The sequence below is a fragment of the Podarcis cretensis genome, assembly GCF_951804945.1.
Source record: "Podarcis cretensis genome assembly, chromosome: 6".
Taxonomy (NCBI): Eukaryota; Metazoa; Chordata; class Lepidosauria; order Squamata; family Lacertidae; genus Podarcis; species Podarcis cretensis.
Genome location: NC_137175.1, coordinates 63,768,505 through 63,791,737, shown reverse-complemented (window position 1 = coordinate 63,791,737; position 23,233 = coordinate 63,768,505). Strand labels below are relative to the sequence as shown.

The window sequence follows — 23,233 nt, the reverse complement described above, 5'->3', positions numbered from 1 at the left end:
ATGCCTGTGAATAATAGCTAATGCATAACTAATAAGGCATTTTGGAGACTTATGTATTGAATTATTCATTTGTTTGGTGCTCTGACAGCAGAAGTTGCCTTTCAGGGTGAGTGAGAATTCTCTTGTCATGTGTAGACTCTCAAATAACACATGTCTATAAAGAAAGGTGTGGTAGAAGGGAAAGGAGAAGAATGGACCAAAGAAAGGCGGCCAGAAGCCTTTTGATGACTGATGGCACAGCTGAGATTTTGTTTATGTCGTTTGTGTGATTCTTGTGGACCATCAATGTTCAGTTCTTCTTAAGCCACAGACAACAGCCATTTAAGCCTATGGCTGGGGAACCTGCATAGGACTTGCCTATGCCATATAGGTTTTCATTTGGTAGGATGTAACCTGGAGCCTCACCTAAGGTCTGTTCCTCTAGCAGCCACCACCTGCTAGAGGAAATAAAAAAGACAGACAGGGTGAGAAAGGAAGCAAGTGAGAGAAAGGAAGATCTAAAAAATTGGAGCCATTTAGATGGATAATAGTAAGTTTACCCAGTGTTGAAGGTTGGGATTAAATATGGGCCCTGACTCAAAAAAGGTTGGAGCCTGGTGCTTTAAAATATTCAAGGAAAGAGAACTCAAAAATAAAATATAAGGCAGAAGTCTTGCTCATTAAACTTACTGGGAAATTGATTGATTTTAATGACAGTATCAGAACTATGTGCTTTTCCATTGCTGTGTCTACATTTTCCTTCTGTTAGTAATTCATTTGTTTCAAAAATATAGATTTTCTCCTTAGTAGCACCCAGAGCACTTGGAGCTCTGCTCTTATTGTAATTTCATACAGCATTGTCTGCTGGGAACCTTTCCTGCTCAAACCACATTGAAATGTGGCCCTGATTTCAATAGGCCTTGCATACAAGTTTCCCAGTGGATTGTACTTAATATCTCCCTTGATTAAAATATTAATTCTTGCTAATCATGATTGTGATGCATTTCCTTCTTGTAGATGTAAATGCTGGGTAGTGTGGAGGCTATTAATGAAGCATATGGTGCTATGGGGAAAGGGGATAATACATTTAGCAACAAGCTGAACTTTGATTGTCATTACAGATTATATAATTAAAAAAATATTGTTGGAACAGTGCAGTGTGCTATAGCTCAGTGGTACAACATATAGTTTACACCATCCTTATAAACAGGCTGTATATTCCTTTATTGCAAGGGGTTGGACTACATGATCCTCTGGGTCCCTTCCAACTCTACAATTCCATTAGTCTGACTGCATAGCATGTGCTCTACCACTTGAGGCATGACCCAGAACTATAGCTCTTTCTCCAAGGAGCACATGTATATGCATATGTATATTTAAAGAAATTGCACTTTTTTGTGCAGTATGAAAGGGGGTGATGGGACGCAGGTGGCGCTGTGGGTTAAAGCCTCAGCGCCTAGGACTTGCCGATCGAAAGGTCGGCGGTTCGAATCCCTGCGGCGGGGTGCGCTCCCGCTGCTCGGTCCCAGCGCCTGCCAACCTAGCAGTTCGAAAGCACCTCCGGGTGCAAGTAGATAAATAGGGACCGCTTACCAGCGGGAAGGTAAACGGCGTTTCCGTGTGTGGCTCTGGCTCGCCAGAGCAGCGATGTCACGCTGGCCACGTGACCCGGAAGTGTCTCCGGACAGCGCTGGCCCCTGGCCTCTTAAGTGAGATGGGCGCACAACCCCAGAGTCTGTCAAGACTGGCCCGTACGGGCAGGGGTACCTTTACCTTTACCTTTATGAAAGGGGGTGACTTTTGCTAATTCTCAATTTTCCTGCTTCCTCTTGATCCAAACCACCGCCTATTTTTATTACAGTATTTTCATGTGTAGGTATTTTCTGGAGAGACTGGGTGCTGTTTTGGTTTAGCCTCTTTACCATTGGCAGTTCCTATTGTTTAGTTCATTCTGGAGAGCTAGCTGCACCTCAGTGTTCATTTTAAAAGAAAAGTGAAATGGAAAATAAGGTTTCGCATTCCAATCTAATAGGCATTAAATGGCAAGATTCAAGACATTCACTTTTTCACGTTAGTTGCATTGTGCTTGTTTGGAATAAGAAGATTGGGAGTCGCAGCCAGTGGTGTAGCGTGGGTTGTCAGCACCCGGGGCAAGGCAAGTAATTTGCGCCCCCTAACCCGTGGATTTGCGCCCCCTAACCCTAACCCCCAGGTGTTGCACCCGGTGCGGCCGGCCCCCCCTGCACCCCCCACGCTACGCCACTGGTCGCAGCAAACTCACTTTATGGTTCAGTCACAACATGTACTTTTTAAATGGGAAGTACTTACACTTACTAGATGATGGGCATGTGAAGATGGGTAAGGAAGCTGAAGTCGGTTGCCTAGCTGTGTTCAATTTCAGAGTCTGTTATTTCTTCACTTGGGGAATCTGATTAGCAGAGTACTCTGATGTGAATTATACCGAAGTAAGGACTCATTCAAATACTGCCTCTGACCTCTCTCCTCTCCAAAAAAAACCCAAGGCAATATGTTATTTTGCTTTTCTTGCTGTAGGTCTCAAGTAAGAATGCCTCTTTCAACCCTGTTATTCAGCTTCTCCAACATCTGGCACCATCGTATCTGAAAATGACATGTTTGTACTAAGAGGTCTGGATAAGTATGAGTGCCAAGTCTGTACTTGGAAACAGCCATCTGTGTGTGAACTGCTCTTACGGCTGCTGGCCAGCACAAACACAAGGGGGAAAGCCCACATCCAACACCTGAAAGTGTGCATACAGTGCTGACCTGGGGGGTTGGGAGACTGACTCAAGGCAGTGTCTCTTTCCCCAACAGGTGATCACTATCTGAACTGAATATCTTGCTCATCTGTTTTGTGGTGAGTGCAGGAAATCCTCACATCTTACATCTTGCAGCTTATGCACAGCTGTTTATACACAGTATAATCTCTGGATCTGGGGCTATTATGTTACATGCCTCTTTTCTTTTATACTGGCACAGGGGTTTGTGGGAGATACCCAGAAAATTTGGGTAAATAGGTTTGTCAGATCACTCCAGGTTCCAACTAACCAAGATCGGATGGCTGGGGCTTCATATCCCGTTGTGTAAATATCTGTCTGCTGTTATGTAACATTTGCTTGGGATTTATTTTAAAAGTATTTTTCCAAGAAGTTTTTCTGTCTCTTTATTGCCCTCTTGTGTTTAACAAAGTATGCAAGATTTATTCTAATACTAATTCAGCCTAGCGATTTCTCTGTGCAATTGCTTGATGGCTTTATGATTCCTATCTTCTAATATGGAAACATTCATTGGCGTATACATACATAGTTTGGGAACTTAGATGCAGATTTATTTATTTATTTATTTGCAGTTCTGTTTCCTTTCATTTCTAGAGATACTGGTTTAACATTTTGTATTTTGGATCTAAATGTCAAGGAACATCGTAGCCTGAAGTTACAGTTCACGTCTCGCTGAAGTTAATGGCTAAGCAGCCATTGATCTGAGTGGCATCCTAAATCACCAGACTTATATAAGCCATCTTCTTATGTAATTTTTCAGTAGCTTTTGTCTTCATATGGAAAATGTTGACATCTTTCTGCAAGTTGCCTTTTTTATCCTACTTGCATTCCAGTAATTGAGTGCACTACTGTTTCTAGCAGAGGCCGGACTTGCTCTGGTCTCTTGCTATGTTTGTTAATACCTGTAAGAGTGCAGTAAGAGGTTATGTCCCAGAGCTCCTTGGAATAACCAGAGGGCACTGAGGCTCAATTTTGACTGTTGTTGTTTAGTTGTTTAGTCGTGTCCGACTCTTCGTGACCCCATGGACCAGAGCACACCAGGCACTTCTGTCTTCCACTGTCTCCCACAGTTTGGTCAGACTCATGTTTGTAGCTTCGAGAACACTGTCTAACCATCTCGTCCTCTGTCATCCCCTTCTCCTTGTGCCCTCAATTTTTCCCAACATGAGGGTCTTTTCCAGGGAGTCTTTTCTTCTCATGAGGTGGCCAAAGTATTGGAGCCTCAGCTTCATGATCTGTCCTTCCAGTGACCACTCAGGGCTGATTTCCTTAATAATGGATGTGTTTGATCTTCTTGCAGTCCATGGGACTCTCAAGAGTCTCCTCCAGCACCATAATTCAAAAGCATCAATTCTTCGGCGATCAACCTTCTTTATGGTCCAGCTCTCACTTCCATACATCACAATTTTGACTACTGAAGTCCAAACTGGTGTGCAGCACCAAATGTAGCAGGAGCCCTTTGATGAAATCTTCTGTTCCATGGGGCTGGAGGAGTGGTTTAAGGCACATTAGTAAATAAGGTGAAGTTAAGCTTACCTGAGCAGAAAATCAAACTACGGTTCCCTCTTTACAATTTTTTTTAAAAACGGCTTGTTTGCTTTCTGTTTATTCAGAACTATCAGTGAACATGATATTTAACAGAGAACTATAAGCAATACAGGGATGCAGGTGGCGCTGTGGGTTAAACCACAGAGCCTAGGACTTGCCGATAAGAAGGTCGGTGGTTCGAATCCCCGTGACGGGGTGAGCTCCCATTGCTCAGTCCCTGCTCCTGCCAACTTAGCAGTTCAAAAGCACTTCAAAGTGCAAGTAGATAAATAGGTACCGCTCCGGCGGAAAGGTAAACGGCGTTTCCGTGTGCTGCTCTGGTTCGTCAGAAGCGGCTTAGTCATGCTGGCCACATGACCCAGAAGCTGTACGCCGGCTTCCTCGGCCAATAAAGTGAGATGAGCACTGCAACCCAAGAGTGGACCTAATGGTCAGGGGTCCCTTTACCTTTATAAGCAATACATAGTTCCCTGCCCCAGCAAGCTTACAATCTAAATATAGAGGTGGAGACAGCAGAAGGAAAGAAGTGGCAGTGGTGGGGGTGAAGATAAGCAATATAGTTTATATGTTTGTGTGTGGATGCAATTGATGTATATGCATATTAATGCTGCCCAAAATCACCCTGCCTAATTAGAGATGGGCTTTCTGAATTGGGCAGGTCCTGAATTGGGATGAAACATTTTTAAATGCTTTGTGAAACAAAGTCCTTATACCCTGCTTGTATAGTGAAACATCAGTTGTAATATGTGTTTTTTTGATGTAACATGAGCATTTGAAACACAGTGATTTGCTGCTTCCACCTGTTTAAATGGCCACAGTGCTGCTAGGTTCATTTAATCATTCGTCATTTGGCTAACATAAGGATGGCTGGCCTTTCAGCAATAGGTCTCGTATATCTTTATCACAAGGAAATTTCATTGAGGGCTCCTTGCTGTTTCAGAGTTCACATACCCAGGTTCCCACTCCTCACTAATGCAAAGTTTGCAGTACCTATTTTTCAGATTGAAAGTGCGCTGCAGTGCCCAATATATTTTCTCAGCATTTTGGATTTTATTATTCAGGAACTTGGGCCTCGTGACAAAGCATGGTTCTGAAGACTTGCTAGTAATATTTAGCATTTCTGCAGTACCTTTTTCATATTCTGAATGCTTTACCATACCTCATCTCAGTAACCATTCTGGTAGACCTGTAATGTAGATCACATTCTTATTCCCCTGTTACTGGAAGGGGGCTGCAGTTTGCCTGAGGCTGCCTATTGCATTAACAGTCTCTTAGCCGCCGGGCTAGAGTAGTCACCCCATCTCTGATCTCTCTCCTGAAATTTGAACTGGCAGGTTTCATAACAAATGCAACACACCAGCCACTGGATGGCACTGACTTTCCATTAGGGAGTAACACTACTAGAGACAAGAGTTCTGTTGGGATCAGTTCCCGAGAGTTTTGCTGCATTGTTTTTGGAAAGATGTACTCACAGATGAGCCCTGGGTCCTGGAAATTCCTTTTTTGTGCCACAACAGTTATTAATGCTACAGTAGGTAGTCACAAAAACCCTATTTAACCTAAGACTACAATCCTATATGCACAGACCCGGGAGGAAGTCCCATTGAACTCCATAAGACTTGCCTCTGTGTAGACTTGCCTTTGATTGTGCTGTTGGGCTATGATGAATAAAACACACAAAATAGCAAATGGTATGCAAACAGCAATTTACAGGTTTTGTACAGTATAACTTCTTTTATCTTGGTGGTGGTTTTTTTAATGTATTGCTGAATGCTTTTTAAAGAATGTTTTATTTCCTGAGCTGCTCAGAAAATGTTGTTGTTGGCATGGGGTACTTATAAGTAATGTAAATTAATAATGATTTTACCTTCTGGGACGGGTGTCAGAAGTTGATGTGACTGGGTACCTCCAGTGGCTCACAATCTAGGGGTCCAGTCATTCCATAACCTCTAAGCACTGCTGCTCACTTGTCTCCTTTGGATCAGAAGTGATGAACAAGCAGGTTATGGTAGTGCGAAGATGGGCAGAAGCAGCTGACAGGCCTCCCTTCTCTCTATCTTATCTATTTGCTTTCTTCCTGGAGAGAGCAGGCAGCTGTAAGAAGAAATAGGAGGAGGAAGAAAGGCAGTGAGGGAGAGGTAGGCCAACTGAGGGCATCTTCCCTGCAGCCTCCCACCCCTCCACCCTCAAACCAGGCACTGCAAACCCAGAGGATCTTTAATGTTTGCTGACAGCAATTCTGCACTCTTCCTTCTTTATTCGGCACCTAGAAGTTTAAACGTATTGTGGACAAAACAGTTTGGACCTACCCGCCACCCCCCACCACAGCTTAGATTTTAAAACTCTGAGACCTAGATTAGATTTGTACATAACAGCTCTGGTGGTCTTGGTGGTGTTTTTTAATTAGTTTATGATTTACCTTTCACATAGGTCCAGAGGTGATTTATAAGCATACCATAAAAACCATTAAAAGCAGGTAAAAAAAATTACAAAAACAACAACAGCTAGATTTAAATATGAGCAAGCACCCAAGGCAGAAGCCTGAAATATTGCAGTTGCAACACCATTGCTATTCTACCTGTTCTGTTAGTAATGGTCCAATGGCACAATCCTAGGCATGTTTATGCAGAAGCAAGTTGAATGGAGTTGAATGGGATTCCCAGTTACATGAGTAACGTGATTTACAAACATACCGTAAAAACCGTACAAAACAACTACTGAAGATAGGTGAAAAACAATACAAAATAAACATCTAAGGTAGAGACCCTTTCATCCAGCTGGAAAAAGCTTGTTGAAACAAAAATATCTTCAGGAGTTTCCGGAAAGTACATGCTGGTGACGGAGCAAACAAACTGAGGTCCACTGGGTGATGTTTCTTCTTTCAGGATCTCCCCAGTCCAAGTCTGAAAACTGCTTTTAAAAATAGGTATTGTGTAAAACATGATTTCATGTGAAACGTTTCCTGAGGAAAGTGACATAATAAGGCCTAGTAGGAGTGCCAGTCTAATAATTACGCATCACTGAATTCTGACTCAACATTTCAGTTGGTTTCAGCAGCACTGTGAAAGACAAACCATGCCATATTCCCCCCCCCCCGTGTGAACGGCTCTTCAACCACAGTGTTGTTCTTTTGCACAAATGGGTGTCTTTTGAGCATGATGCCAGTCTCTCTGGAATGACTCGGCCACCATTTTGTCAATAAATGCTGTACCAGTGATTTTTGTTGTTGTTCTCTGAGCAGTTTGTATAAAAATACATCTAGTCATATCATGAACAATTAACTAGAGTGCCTGCAGCATGGTTGCTCAATTACTGAATAAGCTTCCAAGCAAATTTTCCTATATATTTATTATGTGTGCATCAGATTCAGCGGTGACGAGAGTCGAGCATCGGTGCCCCCTGTGACCTTCATCTTTCTGTACATGCAGCTGAGGAGAAGTAAAGCTTTTGACTCTTGGGGCCATCTGCATCTGGTAAATGGAAGTCCAGTCATCCCAAGAACATGGGTAGGCAATGACTGACAGGCTGCCCTGGCTCAGTTATCACTGTGCTGATGCTGTCTATACAAAAGGTACAGTACTGTGATAACTGAAGGATGGCAGCCATCTTAGCGTCACAGGAACTCAGCAAGCGGTGATCAGAGAAGACTGTGTTCTGTCCTGAAAATCTGGCTGTATTATATTGATGAAAACCAAAGCCAGCAGCACGTACCAAAGCTGGAAAACACACATTCACCATTTTTGCAGCTTAACATTTCACTTCAAGATGGTACCTTCAATAAAATTTGAAAGCAAAAGTTTGCTTTTCTCATGTAACTCCTTTCTGTTATTTAGAGGTTCTCCCAAAAATTATAGACATTAGAGTAAAGAGTGACAGGTGGGTTTGGTGATCTCTCCAAAAAATGAAAATCAAACTTTGCTGCACAATCACCTTTTTAATGGAAGGACACTTTTAACATGACGCAGTTTGAAAACCTGAATCTGACAATATCCGTCATTCATCCAAAGGTATAAGGAGCCTAGCAAAGCGTAACAGCACACCCACACAATCCAGTTAAAGCACTTGGATTCCACTGTCACAGTCATGGCTTTTGTCCAACAGATACTCGGAACTGTAGTTCGTCAAAGTGCTGAGAGTTGTTAGGAGACTCCAGACTACAGTTCCCAGGATTCCTTGGCAGAAGTCATGACTGGGAAAGTGGTAACAGAGTACTTTACCTGGTTTGTGTGTATGTGACACAAATCTTCCAATGTGACTTTTAAACATTTTAAATTGGCATTCAGAATTGATGGGTGAGTCCCTTTCCCAAGTTGTGGGAACAAAGACAAAAATCTATGGTCATGGTGAACGTTTCACTAGAAAACACAAACATAATGCTATCAGTTACATAGTCATTGTTAGACAATTTGAGCGAGAGAGAACAAGGTAATGTTTCCAAGCAATATTTTTGGAGCTATAAATTTCCTCTGACAGGCTTAAGCATGGTTAGCTATTTAGGGCCTGTATCCACTGGAGTTTACTGTATGTTTGCAGCTGTTTGCATTCCCATTTAATTTGCATAGTCCACAAGACATTGACCTCAAACAGTACCAATCTCCCATGTTTGTCCCTCTCCAGTAAATTTGACTTTACTCTATATGGAGATAATTGGATGAGTTGTGGGGGGGGGCGGGAATTGGGCTCCAAAACTTGGTGCACTGGAGTGGGTGGATCCATTGTCGTTTTCTCCTCCTCCCCTTTCTGGGCCCACTACTTCCTCTATGCTGTCATTTCTTTTCCAGCTGTGCTAATAACTATTTCCTGGGTCCTCCCTCTTGATCTCTCAGATTTGCACAAATCCGGATAACTGCACAAGCAAACCACATTAAAAATTTCTGCACTAGACATATTGGGCACCAATCTGACCAAGGCCTTTGACACTGTAAATCATAATGCCCTATGGACTGTCCTTCTGAAAATTGGCTGCCCAGATAAATTTGTGAACACCCAACGGCTCCTCTGTGATAATATCACAGCAACAATCGCAGATGACAATGGCTCTCAAAGTGAACCATTCACAGTAGGATCAGGTGTTAAACAGGGTTTTATTATCACCCCAACTATTATTTTCATTGCCATGATCCCACTTGATCCCACCGGGATAGAAATCATATATTGAACAGATGGAAAGATCTTTAATCTGAGTAGACTGAAAGCAACGAGTAAGGTTACCATAACATCCATCATAGAGCTTCAGTATGCTGATGACAACGTAGTGTGTGCACACTCAGAGAATGACCTCCAAACCATCCTAAACAGGGGCGCCGACTTATAAAAAATATTGGGGGGGCGGGGGCCCATACCGACTTATAAAAAATATTGGGGGGGCCCAAGACCTCCAAACCACTGCTGCTGGGGGAACGAAAGGGGCGAGCCCCGGGCTGCCCCGACCTTAAGTGAACCTGTGAGGGCCTGCCCTTTGCGGCAGCCGATTGGCTGCCGCCGTGGGCGGTGAATATTAATGAGCTAGGGGGAATCCCCGCTTCTTGCGGGGCTGACGCCAGCCCCGCGAGATTGTTGATGGGTCGAGAGCCCGCAACCCCACCCCCTCTCTAGATCGGGAGTGGCTTTGTTTTTCTTAAATTATTGGGGGGGCAGAGCCCCCCCAAACGAATTTTTGAGGGGGCTCGGGCCCCCTCAGGCCCCATGGAGTCGGCGCCTATGATCCTAAATATCTTTGTAGAAGCTTTCAAAAAGCTTGGCCTTTCATTCAACATCCCAAAAAAACCAAAGTGTTATACCAACAAGCACAAAACAACCCCTCTGCAGCACCACAAATGGAACTCAATGGTGTAACGTTGGAAAGTGTCAATCACTTCTCCTACATGGGCAGTTATCTTTCCATAAGGGCTGACATTAATGCTGAAATCTAGAATCACCTGAGCTCTATGAGTGCAGCTTTCTCCCGATTGAAGTGCAGAGTGTTTGAAGACTGGGACATTTGCAGGGAAACCAAAATGCTTGTTTATAAAGCTATTGTACGACCAACCTTCCTGTATGCTTGTGAAACATGGACCACTTATAAATGCCATCTTCAGCTCCTTGAAAGATTCCATCAAGGGTGTCACCGAAACATTTTACATATCACTTGGGAGACAGGTGAACTAATGCCATTGTACTGGAAGAAGCAAAGATCACCAGTGTCAAAGCAATGATTCTTCAACATCAACTTCAATAGACTGGTCATGTTGTTCAGATGCCTGATTATCATCTGCCAAAGCAACTACTCTCTTCCGAACTTAAAAATGAAAAGTGTAGTGCTGGTGGTCAACAAAAGAGGTTTAAAGACTCTCTCAATGCAAATCTAAAAAAATATAGTATAAACATCAACAACAGGGAAACACTGGTCTGCGAGTGCTCCAGTTGCAGAACAGCCTTTACCAAAGGTGTCATGGACTTTGAAGACATTCAAACTAAAATCAGGACAAAAGGGAGAAACGTGCTAAGAGGAAGGCATGTTTGGCAAACCCTCACCATGATCAACTCTCACCCAGAAACTTATGCCCCCAGAATTGACCTCCACAGTCACTTACAGACTCACTGCTAAGACCGTGTTCATGAAAGACAATCTTACTCGGCTACAAGTGATCACCAAAGAAAAAGAAGAAAACGTCTACACTAGATATATTGGGCACCAATCTGAAAAGAGTGTGCTGAGAATTTACAATTCCTTTCTTTTCCAGCATGGCAGCAAGGGTGTGCCAGGTGCTTGGCCTTTTAATATACAGTACTTTATATATACTTTTCTCACATTTCCACAGAACCAGAAAGCTGCACAAGCAAATGACAATTGCTTGACACTGTGCTTTTGCACACTTCTTAAGCGGGGAATTAAAAACAAAACAAAACGTGAGCAGCTATATGTGATCATGCCCTGTCAGTACTTAACTTGCATAACAGAATCAACAAATTAGAAGGCAGGGACAAACACAAAAGAGATACCTACTGGTATAAATGGGAAAACCAAAGTTGCTGTTCATACATGAATTTAAAAATGTGCAGGTGGGAACTATTCTGGGGATTGGGTTAACAGCTAAATAATGCTCAGATGGGACAAGCGCCCTGTCAAAATCAACATTAACTATGTGCAGGACTAACCTGGGTTCTACTTAACACAAGACCTGAAACCATACTTTAGAGCTAGCTTCAGATCCTAGATTAATCAGACAACCTCAGTTTCTCCAGTAACTCTAATTCCCCTTGCTGCCAATTTAATTGTTAGTCATGGTTAAGCCTGGTGGAGGAATCTCTGCTTCATAATAGAGGGGAGGGAGAGTCTGATCACATGGCCTGTTCCTGATTGGGTATTTATTTTAAGCAATTCTACATTCTTCAGCCTCAAATCCCAGAATGGCTCACATACATAAAATCAATAAGCAAAAAAACCCCACGATGGATCCTAGCTGCAGGCTTTTCATCTGAAAGACAACACAATAGGAAAAAGATGGGGACAGAAGATTTAAAAAAACCAAGCACCCAGGCACTGCCAGTTCTTGAAGCTACAAATTTGTTATCATGACCAGATTGAAAGGGAATTGCTACTAGCTTGCAAATGCAACACAGAGCCAAAGACCAATATTATCTAATTTGGTTACTACCTTCACATTCTGACCCCTTACAGAGCCACTCCATGCTAATCAAGAGCAATCCGGGTTCACACCATTTTACACCCCCCTACCTGAGTGTTGAAAATGGGTGTAGGGAAGAAGATGGAATTTGTCTTCATAATGTTAATAATGGTCAGAAATGTTGATAGTTACCACATTAACAGTACTGGGCACTGAGAACCAGTGCACAGATGTGAGTCACACTGCCAAATTATTTGAGCTGTGTGAACTGGGGAGCTTAGCTTCATAGAAGATTTCTGATGGGTGACTTCAATGGTTGCCCAGTTGGGGGAATGGAACAGCCACCAAAACAAGAAGTGTGACTGAGCTGCACTTCCTGTTTTCCCACTGCTGCTCCTTTATGAAAACAAAACACACACACCTTGACTTTGGGGGTATATGCGTTCTGTCCTTCAAGAGATCGGGCAGGGGGGCAGTTATAGTTGGTGCATCTTCCAGGGTACAGAAAAAGCATAAAAACCAAAGTACTGCTTGATCACATTTCCATCAACATTTGTTAAGACATCAGAAACTGCTCTCAAACTTGTATCAGGCTTTGTAAAACAGAAGCAATGCTGGAAGCAGCCCTTGGAAGTCTTGCATTGTTGCTGTCTAAAGCTGCAAAATTAAGAACCGGACGCTAGAGGGTGCCAGAGTGTCTTGATATTTAGGTTTGCTGAAATTTTAAAACCTAGGTTTTATGAACAGGGAGGAATCTAAAGAATGCTTAACCACTTCAGCTTGGCTCCAGTGTTATGAAGTTATTGGTTTCAGTAGGAATGGCAAACTCCAGATGTTGTTGAACTTCAGCTTCCATCACCCCTGACTGTTGGTCCTGTTGACTGGCACTGATGGCAACTGGAGTCCCACAAGAGCTGGGGAACCCCAGGTTCCCAATCCCTGGGCCACAGTCTTTGTACTATGCAAAACTGAGGATTTAAAAACAGAAATTAAAGCATATCCATTTTGTGCACATTTATAGGAGTTTACTTCTTGCTCTTCACCAAACAAGAGTGAAATGGAAGACCTTTTGCCTATCTTCCAGGCTTCCAAAGCTTTTTCCTTATTGTATAACTTGAACTGCCAGCCTCCTTGCTATCTACCAGTTTATGTACATTCTCCCTTGTCAATCACATGTTCCTCCCCTCAGGTTACAGGCTCAAGGAAGTCTGGAGTCTTTTAACTTCAGAAGAGACGTGTCATCTCTTACATGTGCAATGGAGTTTTAACTGCAGTGGAACCTCCGGTTACGTACTGTCCTCCTTACGAACACTTTGGGTTATGAGCTCTGCTAACCCAGAAGTAGGTGTTCCGGGTAGCAAACTTTCCTCGGGTAGTGGAAGTCACACGGCGGCGGCAGGAGGCCCCATTAGCGAAAGCGCACCTCAGGTTAAGAACGGTTTCGGGCTAAGAACGGACCTCCGGAACTAATTAAGTCCGTAAACGGAGGTACCACTGTACGTACCTTGATACTTGAGTCTCAGAGTATTTGCTAGGTTTCTAAATTAACATTATACTCCCCAATGGATAATCAAGAATGATATCTTTACAAACAGGCGGAATATCCATGCCTCTATGATATGCAACAATCCATACAAGTAGCCGAAGGAAACAAAATCCACCCCCCCCTTCCCCTCACCCTCCTCACAGACCTTTTAAAGATGTGTCCCGTTTTTCTTTCTCATTTGTGATTGTGCCTTACGTCTTGAGTTTCTTTCTCCATTAGTATATCTGGCCATGGAATCTTACCTAGTATCTGAGCTTTTTAAAACTAGTCTTCCTGAAATCCACTATACAGTACTAACCTTTAGCTTTCCTAACAATAAGAATTCCAGTGTTGAATGGTCACTCCCCCCCCCCCCCCGCAAGGTTCTTCCTGATTTAACCTCACGGACCAAACTACTGGTTATGATCAAATGGAGGGCAGCTAATCTCTTTAGTCCTTCCTCCAGCTTCTGCAAAAGGATGTTGTTCAGCAGTGCATGCCAGGAATGTGTTCGATATTCCATGCTTAGCGTTTGTCTAACAAGCAAACATCAGGGCAGTTGAATTTCTCTGTGACTTCTAATTCTTGCTTCTCTGAAACATGTGTTGCAGGAAGACACGATCCACATCCTCTCTTTGGTGTGGTGGCCTATAGTAGTAGACGCTGACCACAATGTTGTTTGGCTTTTTTGTTGAGGGGTTGCTCTATTTAGCCTTGCACAGATGCTCTCCACAGGCTGCAGAGTTCAGTCTCTTCAGATTTCTGTGCAGGTGAGCAATACTATTTTATGTTGCACAGAGCCTATAGCTCCCAGCAACTGAAATGACTATTCAAAAAACAATTAAAATCAGCAATAAGCTATTAAAAAAACACACCAACCAGATTAAAACATGTCTTCATAGGCTTGCCTAAACAAAAAATGTTTTTAGCAAAAACATTATTAAAGCCAAACCAGCATTTAAGATATGGACATCATTCCAAAGTGCAGTCAGATGTTGCTTTGGGTGAATTTGTTTGTTGGTTTCTGTTGTATCCCATGCATCACAAACATGACGGATTCAGCCAAGTCTTGATCTTGGCTGAAGCTGCACACATCTGGTACTTGTTCTATCAAAGGGGAAATACAGGAGATATGAATGTGTTTTGAGTGGGGCAAACACTTTCTGGATTCAAAATACTGTGAACACCCAACATTACAAAACTTATTCTAAACAGAAACACAAAGCAAACTTCAAAGTCCAAAATACTCCTCTCCAGCACCTTTTATTATGCACAATAACAAAAAGAACAAGAATCAATTTATGATTGCTGTTTATGCAGCCATACAGAGATACCATTGCATGTTTTGTCTACTTTCTTTTTTAGAAGCTGAGCACTTCCTTCCTGCTCATATCCTGTGAAGCAAATAACCCCATAAGAGTTAGCTTTTTTCCATGCTGAATTAAGACTTTTATGTGCCACAAAATAAGTTCTGAATTATCCCTCCACCCCAATACGATTGAAATGAGATATTTGCCTTCTTTTTGCTAGGATAAGTTCTGAATGATCGCTGACCCCTATCCCAATATGATTGGAATGAGAGGTTTGCCTTCTGTTTTCTAGGAGGGATCCTGTGTTTTCAATAGCTTCACAACAAGCAGAAACCTCTTTCTTCTCTGGTTGTGTTTAAACACATGTTGAAAAGTTTGATTGCTGTGGATATTTTTTTAAAAAAAACCAGGCCCTTTAAGTAATGCTTTGTGTGCTGCTCTAGGTTTGCATTTTTGGTTGATTTTGTATAGTGAGCTCAACTCTTGAGGTGTGCATAATTTTCTACTAGGGCTTATTGTTTATTGCTTTTTCAAATATTAATCCTGCTCCTAGTGGTCCAGCAATAAAGCTGCTAGCACATTCACAAATCTAAGCAGGGTCCAGTATGGTTTCAGATTGGATGGGAGATGGCACGTTGAGATCCCTGTATTGCAGGGGTTGGACTAAATGACCCTCAGCGGGTCTTCCAGTTTTCCTAGTTTCTTATTCCTTGCACCCAAAGGGCAGTTTGTCTTGTAAAAATCACATGCCTCAATAAAGCATAATCTATTTGCTATAGAATAAGGCTGCCTCTTTTTTCCCAACAGTCTCTGCTTCTCTCCCTTTTAACTGTAGCTAGATCTTCAGACAGGAGCAAGTGATAATGCTTATCTCCATGTTGCAAAATTTTCACCCACTGATCTCTCTGAAGATCCAGCTGCTGTTAAATACTTTCTTTCTTTCTTTCTTTCTTTCTTTCTTTCTTTCTTTCTTTCTTTCTTTCTTTTGCTTTTCTTTCTTTTTCCTGCTTAGCAGTCCTGTAACAGGGCCACAGTGCTGCGTTTGTTCAAGCCTTCCCACCTTTTTTAGTTAGTTTGTAGAGATAGTGTTCATGTTTCCCGAGGAGACCCTTGTTACAGGACTTGCTGTGTTCTACATTTGGGCCTGTGTTATGTACTGAGTCAAATAGGATCCAAACTGCAGCAGTCTGATTGGTCCTAGAACAATAGGATTCAGAATGCAGCAGTCTGATTGGTCCTAGAACAATGCAGCAGTATGATTGGTTGGCAGGAACCACCCAGTCATGCTCCAGATTGAAGTGAATCCACAACCTGATTGGCTTACAGTAGAATTCCGGAATTAGCCAATCATGTGCAGCCCATTGTGTAAATAATGTATATAAAGCAGATACTTTGAGGGGACATTCATTCCTCCTCACCACTATGAGCTGAATAAAGAGCATGAAATCACTTTGCGACTCTGAGTATATTTCGGCCTGCATCACTGTGCTCACACGTCTCTTTACATTAAGGCATGTTTGCTTTGAACCCAGCGTTTGGTTGGGGCTTGTCAGTACCACTAAGGAAGTCTGTCAGTTACAATGCAGCCCACTTAGAGCATTTCTAGAAGGACAAAGGAAGGTCGGGTGGTTTCCAGTTGTCTTCTTCCCAACGACCCTCTTGCTTTGCATCGAAGCTCAGTATTGACTGCCTTAATTAACTTTATAAGTTGACAGGAGATGCTAAATAATTCAAAAACGGACAGAGGGGTGGAGGTGTTCAAAGATTTACAGCAGAGCGATGTTCTTTTAGCTTTTAAAAATGCACAAAACGTCTGTGCAGAACAAACTGTGTTTCCCATGTAATAATAATAATAATAATAATAGAAAATTCAATAGGAATTTGAATGAGTCAGGGAGCCTCCTTAGATAGATTTTATAGGAACTGTGTTAACTTCATTGGGCTGTGCCTCCCTGCATTTCTGCCACAGGCCATTGCCTGTTTACAAGTCATATAACTTGCCTGGGCCAGAGTAATCTGAAGTACTATGGCGCTTCTGGTATTGACACCTGCCAAAATGTTTACAATGCAGCCATGTAGCACCTTCCTTAGGGAGCGCAGATGAGCTGATTGACACTTCAGAACGATGCAGCTCCCAGCGCTCAGATAACAGCCTGCAGTGATTCCCTGGCCTTCCCAGTGACAGGAAAGGAGTATAATAGGTCCTCATGGCACAATACAAAATGAAATCAGTTTGGCATTCAGAGAAGAAGAAGAAAGCTCAAGTAAAGCAAACTTTGAGATGAGGTAAATCCGAGTACACATTGGGTGGAGTTTTATAATTCACAACATAACACAAAATATAGGTAGTTCATATTTTTAAAAAAGAAATAAATCTGCATTTGCATAGAAAATGTGCTGTGGACAAGCATCAGTTAGTTATCCCACTGTTGTTGTTTTTTTGCATTCACTATCTAGAAAACCTGAATGTGGGATCATATTTGCTTCTAACTGAGCAATTAAACAGTATATTGCTTGTGTGGTTTGTTTGTTGTTTTCGTTTTCTCTCTCCCTTAATAAGAGGACTAGACTTTTAAAATGAAGAGGTTAAGAGTTCAGGGAAGAAACCTGAAAGATCATCAACATCATGGGTTTCCCTAGACCTTTGCCCCTCTCTGGCATTAACTCTGCTACTATACATGCCCTGTCTCATGCCAGCAGATCTGAGTCCAGTTTTTATAGGAAAAACTTCAATCCCAGCAACCAAGGTCTGTTAAGTTCTTTGCTTTTAGTTCTTGGCATGGCTGACTACCATTAGCGGGATTTTTTCTTTTCTTTTCCTGGCAATCAGTAAAGAATCTTGTTTGAAACAGCCAAGTATTGCAATAGTAAGCATGCTCAAATCAGCAAACTAGTATTTCCCAAAGGAACATTATTGTCTCTAAATGGAGCAGAGCAGAGACAGTTGCAAGCTAACCTGTGCACGGGGAAAAAGTAGATTCAGGAAAACATGGTATAACAAAAGTAGGATGCTGCTAATTAGACTGATTAATTAGACTGATCAGGGTGTGCAACCTAGAGAAAATATCACATATTGAGTACAGCATAACATTTCCTATACAAAACTGAAGTTCACTCTGTCAGAACATACACCATACCTTCCTGGGTACCACAACATGGTCCTAGCATGTTCTGAATTAAAAGCATTTCCAACATTACAGTCACTACATGATTGGCACAGGAAGAGCTGCTGTGTAGCGATGGCCACATGCAATATATTCTACATTTTCTCAAAGCTGCAGCTGTAAGCAGTGGCTGTGCAGAAAAAAATCCTGGTGCTTCTATGTATGTGTCAGCCATGATGTAAGAAAACTTAGAATGTAAGAAACCACCATATAAAGATAGTCCATAACATCTCCTGTCTCTTTGCCAGTCCCCTCACAGTATGGTCCCTTTTGCTGCCAAAGCACTGACACACTGAAGTCAGTGAGTGCTGCAGACAGTTCTTGATGCCAATTTTTGTTGTGAATTTCTGTATCCTTCATTTCTTAAATTTTATTTTTCCGAAGACATTAAAAATATTGTGCCAATATATAAATGTTTTCAGGATCTTTGATCCTTGGCCTCTTTCCCAAAATAGAGGCCAACTGTTATGGTGTTTGTATTGGCCATGTGCGTTCAATTAAATCTGCTACCCGCTTGACTAGCTGAAGTTGCTAAAGTTGCCCTAGTATTAAAGACTTAGACCAGGGGCTGCCAACCTTTTCAGGCCAGAGGGCACATTTGGAAATTTAAGGAAATGTCACAATTAAAATGCATTTTGCATTTAAAAATAGTTGTAGTAAGTGCTCGTTTACATTTGCTCTGCATTTCTAGGGATGGATCCAGGCTTTCCAAGCCCTTCTTATTTTTGCCCTGATGCTTTCCCTGTGAAAACCCTCTCTATACTGCTGAATCAGAACAACAATCTGTGGAAAACCTGAATTGCAGTTTGCTCTGATTCAGCAGCAAAGAGTGGGTTTTTGTAGAATCATAGATTTGTTTTGAGTTGGAAGGGACCCTGAGGATCATCTAGTCCAACCCCCGGCAATGCAGGAATATGCAGCTGTCCCATATGGGGTCAAACCTGAAAACATGGTGTTATCCGTACCATGCTGTAACCAACTGAGCTATCCACCAGTGCCTTTTTCCAGGGGGAAGTTGTGGGGTAATAATAATAATTTATTTATTTATACATACATACATACATACATACATACATACATACATACATACCCCGCCCATCTGGTTGGGTTTCCCCAGCCACTCTGGGTGGCTTCCAGCAAAATATTAAAATACAATAATTCATTGAATATTAAAAGCTTCCCTAAACAGGGCTGCCTCCAGATAGTTGTTTATTTCTTTGACATCTAATGGGAGGGCGTTCCACAGGGTGGGCGCCACCACCAAGAAGGCCCTCTGCCTGGTTCCATGTAACTTCACTTCTCACAGTGAGGGAACCGCCAGAAGGCCCTCGGTGGTGGACCTCAGAGTCTAGGCTGAACGGTGGGGGTGGAGGCGCTCCTTCAGGTATACTGTACTGGAGTAATCAGACAGACTGAGAAAGTGCAGTAAGTCAGTGCTTGCTGGAGTCATTTATGTTCATGATATATTCTTTATTACATATAGTGCTTTTAAAAAGCAACACATCTTAATTCCTTTTTGCCCTTTCATTTATTAAATTTCTTTAATACAGTAGCTAGATTTAAAACCTGGTATAATAAAGCCCTGCAGATTCTCTATCAGTAACCTTAAAATCAAGCCTAGATGTTTTTAGCAACTGCTTAGCAACCACATATCAGAACAGATACATTTTCCAGAATGGTTTTTCTTACAGGGGCTGAAGAACAAGCTGGAGCAAGCTGGATTTTGCTACTTACTCTGGGCCTCTACAAACGGCTGTTCCCATGCACGTGAATCAAGACAGGCCTGGATTTTGGCACTGGATTTTGGCAAAGGATAATGCTTTCACAATCTATGCCATTATGGTTCCTGGAACATGGGTCTTTGTTCTCTAAACTACGTGCCATTATAAAAGTAGTTCTTTCTCAGTGCTGATTTGGAGAAGGCAATTCAGGGAAGGCAACATAGCAAAAACCCAGAGGCAACACGGGGCTGCGGCTGCTTCTCTCAAAGCTTCACCTTTTCCCGTATTTGCTTGTTACAAGGAATCCTTGGTCAGCATCCTTTTGTATGTGTACCACCCCATTATTGGTATGTGTGTAATTAGGCTTAGGGACTATTCCCTTCACTCCAGTGCAGTCTTTCTTTTTTCCATGGTAACACTCTATAAGGGAGAGGACTCCATGGCTGTGTAAAAGTTTGGTTAGGAATGGAAAGGAGGGCAGACCCCAGCCAGGGAGCCTATGCAATAATTTGCAGCCAGCTGTTGCTGGGCTGAAGCATGCAAGCAGCATGTATAGGTCAGCCCTGGAGGTCAGGCAACCCAAAATATATCCTCCCATCAGCTGCTACCATGTTTGTGGTGCTGCATCTTTCCTTGAACCCCTCCTCTGTACAGAACAGAACAGAACAGAACAGAAGGTGGGTGTCCAGTTCTGGTATCCAATAAAATGTAGACATATTTTGGGGAACATGTTCAGTGCACGAGAGGCTGAGAATGTGCAAACAGAAATTGAGCAATAAGAGTAAACAGACTCTCGTGCATTTTGATTTTTGAGGCAATATTTACTGAAAACTTTCATAGACACCACATGAAGTGCTGGTGGGCTCACTGAACAAGTATAGTGGTGGCTGATGTAGGTATAACTTTTAACTAATGGGCAGCATGCCACACAATGTGGTCCTGTATTCCTGCTCTGAACTGCTGGCCCAAAGGAGGGATTTTGTGAGTGGTTGGGTGCAGGGATACCAAAGAAGGATGTCAAAAACATCAGAATGGCCAGTTCTAGTGCTTTATTAAAGATGGGTGTAGGTCTCCTAGACTTTACAAATGCAGGTTGAACACTGCACCAAAGAGATGGCTTGTCTGCACCTAAGCAAAAGTGCACATATTCTTTATACACAGAGCATCATAGGTCACTTTGTCTAGGACTTCCCATCACCTCACTTGACTAGATGGGGGCATAGGTGGCAAATACCAAAGTCTTACAGATAGTTCCCTTTTCTGAGCTCAGAGCCCAGCACCCTCAAGCCCACAAATAAGGGTACATATATATATAAACATATATGAGCTCATTGCTGCAGCAACTACCAATAATTGTGGGGTTATCTTTGATTACCAAGATGGTACTAGCAGAGCATCCAGAACAGTTCATCTTTGGTTGAACACAATCCCCCTCTCACAAAAAAATTAGATGTAGAAGCCATTTTGTGTTATGCCATACCCCAAGAGCAGTCATTTTGTGGTGGGCACCCATAACAGTTTATCAAAATTCAAAAGTGGCCACTCACCCATGAAGGTTGGCAAGCCCTGGTCTAATTTTCCAACCAGATAATTACCAACTCCTAATTTAGGTCCACAGCTAAGACAGTACTTTCTCATACACTATTACCCTGTTCCTACTCTTGTAAGTAAGGTTTGTTCCAGATTTTCACCATTATTTTAGTTTTTTGTTAGATACTGTGGTATCTCTGTTTAAGAACAGCCCTGTTTATGAACTATTTGGTTTAAGAACACTTCAAAACCAGAAGTAGTGTCCCGGTTTACAAACTTTACCTCGGTCTAAGAACAGAAGCCAAAGGGTGGAAGGGCACCGGCAGCAGGAGGCCTCATTAGGGAAAGCGTGCCTTGGTTTAAGAACGGTTTTGGTTTAAGAACGGACTTCTGGAACGGATTACGTTCATAAACTGAGGTACCACTGTATATGGAAATAATGTATTGTATCCAACTAACATACACCCAGAGCAGACCCACAGATATAAAGAGACATTTATCATGCCCATTAATTGTTGTAGTCCTCCTCTGAGTGTGACTAATATTGGTTATAACCCAAATACAAGTATGAATGTATTTTCATAATGATTAAATATACATTATATTGATAAATCTCAAATAGTATAATTAAACACCTGTCCTTTAAATAAAAATGTTTGAAAAGGCCTTATCACTTTTTGGTTTCCCAGAACAAATTATTTCAGCACTGCCTGCTCCTAGGGGGAATATCTTCCCTGGAGGAATAAAAATTGCAAACAAACTCATTCCCAGCACAGAGTCTTCATTTCAGCCAGTTCTTTTAAAAGCTTCACATTCCTCATGGAATAGAAGACTACATGAACACTATTTCCATAAAGTATATTTTGTGCATTTGGCCTTCAGTTTCGCCTTCCATTTCATATGTTGGGGCAATATCCAAATGGAATGGAGAAATATCTACCGTACTTGAACTGCAATCCTATGCACACATACCTGGAATTAAAACCTACTGAACTCAATAGTACTTATTTCTGAGGAGGCATGTATAGGATTGCACTGGTAGAAAGGGGTACTGTTGAAAAAGTCTCACTTGGTTCTAAATCAACTTTATATTTAAAAAAATTGGCCTGAGCCGTTAAAGCTGGGTTTTATCCTTTTAGGTATGGTTGCTTTACATCCTACCTGACTCAGTGTCAGTGCCATGGGCCAGGAGTCAGTAGCCTGAAGGGGGAGAAGGTGATCAGCCTTTAGCCTGCACCTGATCAGCCTTCAAGGACACAGAGAAAGCACTGATAACCTGCTGGCTTCAGCCTTCTTACGCAGAGCTTCCAGCAGCAGTCAGCTGCGGGTAACAACACTGGAAGTTCCTGGCCCTGGCCTTGGCCCTTGACTCCATGAACATTGGATTTCCTGACCCCTGGACCAACTGACCACGTGGATTGCTGTTCGCCCAAACCTAAGACTGGACCTGACTTCTGCCTCCAGGCAAGTACAGTCAAACCTCCGCTTACATATCACTCCGGTTACGTAAACTTTGGGATACATAAGCAGTAATCCCAGAAGTATATTCCTGGGTTTTTGCCGCACGTGCATGTGCAGAAGTGTTCTACTGTCGCACGTACATGCGCAGAAGCTGTCCCTCCAGTTGTGGAAACCTCGGGATCCAACCAGAGCTCCAGAATGGATCCTGTCCGCAACCTGAGGTACCACTGTACACCTCAGAGATTCTTCTGGTTGGCTGGCTTCCCACTCCACTGAGCTCTGCACACTGTTGCTCAGCAATGAGACTATGACAGTCAGGAGCCGGAGTCAGGAGCAGGTCAACAATAAAACACAGTATCAGTGAAGTTAACTCTTTATTCAAAGAAACCAAGACACCTCATGCCTAGTGATCACAGCATTTTTTCCCAGTAGGTCTTGCCCCAGTGGGGCAGTTGCCAGGACTGAAGGTTCTGTCCTTCCCACCACTCTCCATGACTGCTTTCCTGGGTCCTTCCCCAGCAACCTGAGATTTATTCATCTTGTCCTTCTTTGCTCTGCACTCTTCATTCCTTGTCTGGTTCTGGGAGATCGGG

At 42.5% G+C, this 23,233-nt stretch overlaps 1 long non-coding RNA gene across 2 annotated transcripts in view; it reads left to right on the top strand.

The window, feature by feature from the left end:
* Positions 1-21,849, top strand: part of LOC307218397 — a 124,197-nt gene extending 102,348 nt beyond the window's left edge. For both annotated transcript variants that reach the window (XR_013839953.1, XR_013839954.1), the window contains 4 exons: positions 2,533-2,611; positions 7,687-7,795; positions 13,119-13,276; positions 19,620-21,849. This is a non-coding gene — a long non-coding RNA (uncharacterized lncRNA). The remainder of the gene's footprint in view (positions 1-2,532; positions 2,612-7,686; positions 7,796-13,118; positions 13,277-19,619) is intronic.
* Positions 21,850-23,233: the final 1,384 nt, after the last annotated feature.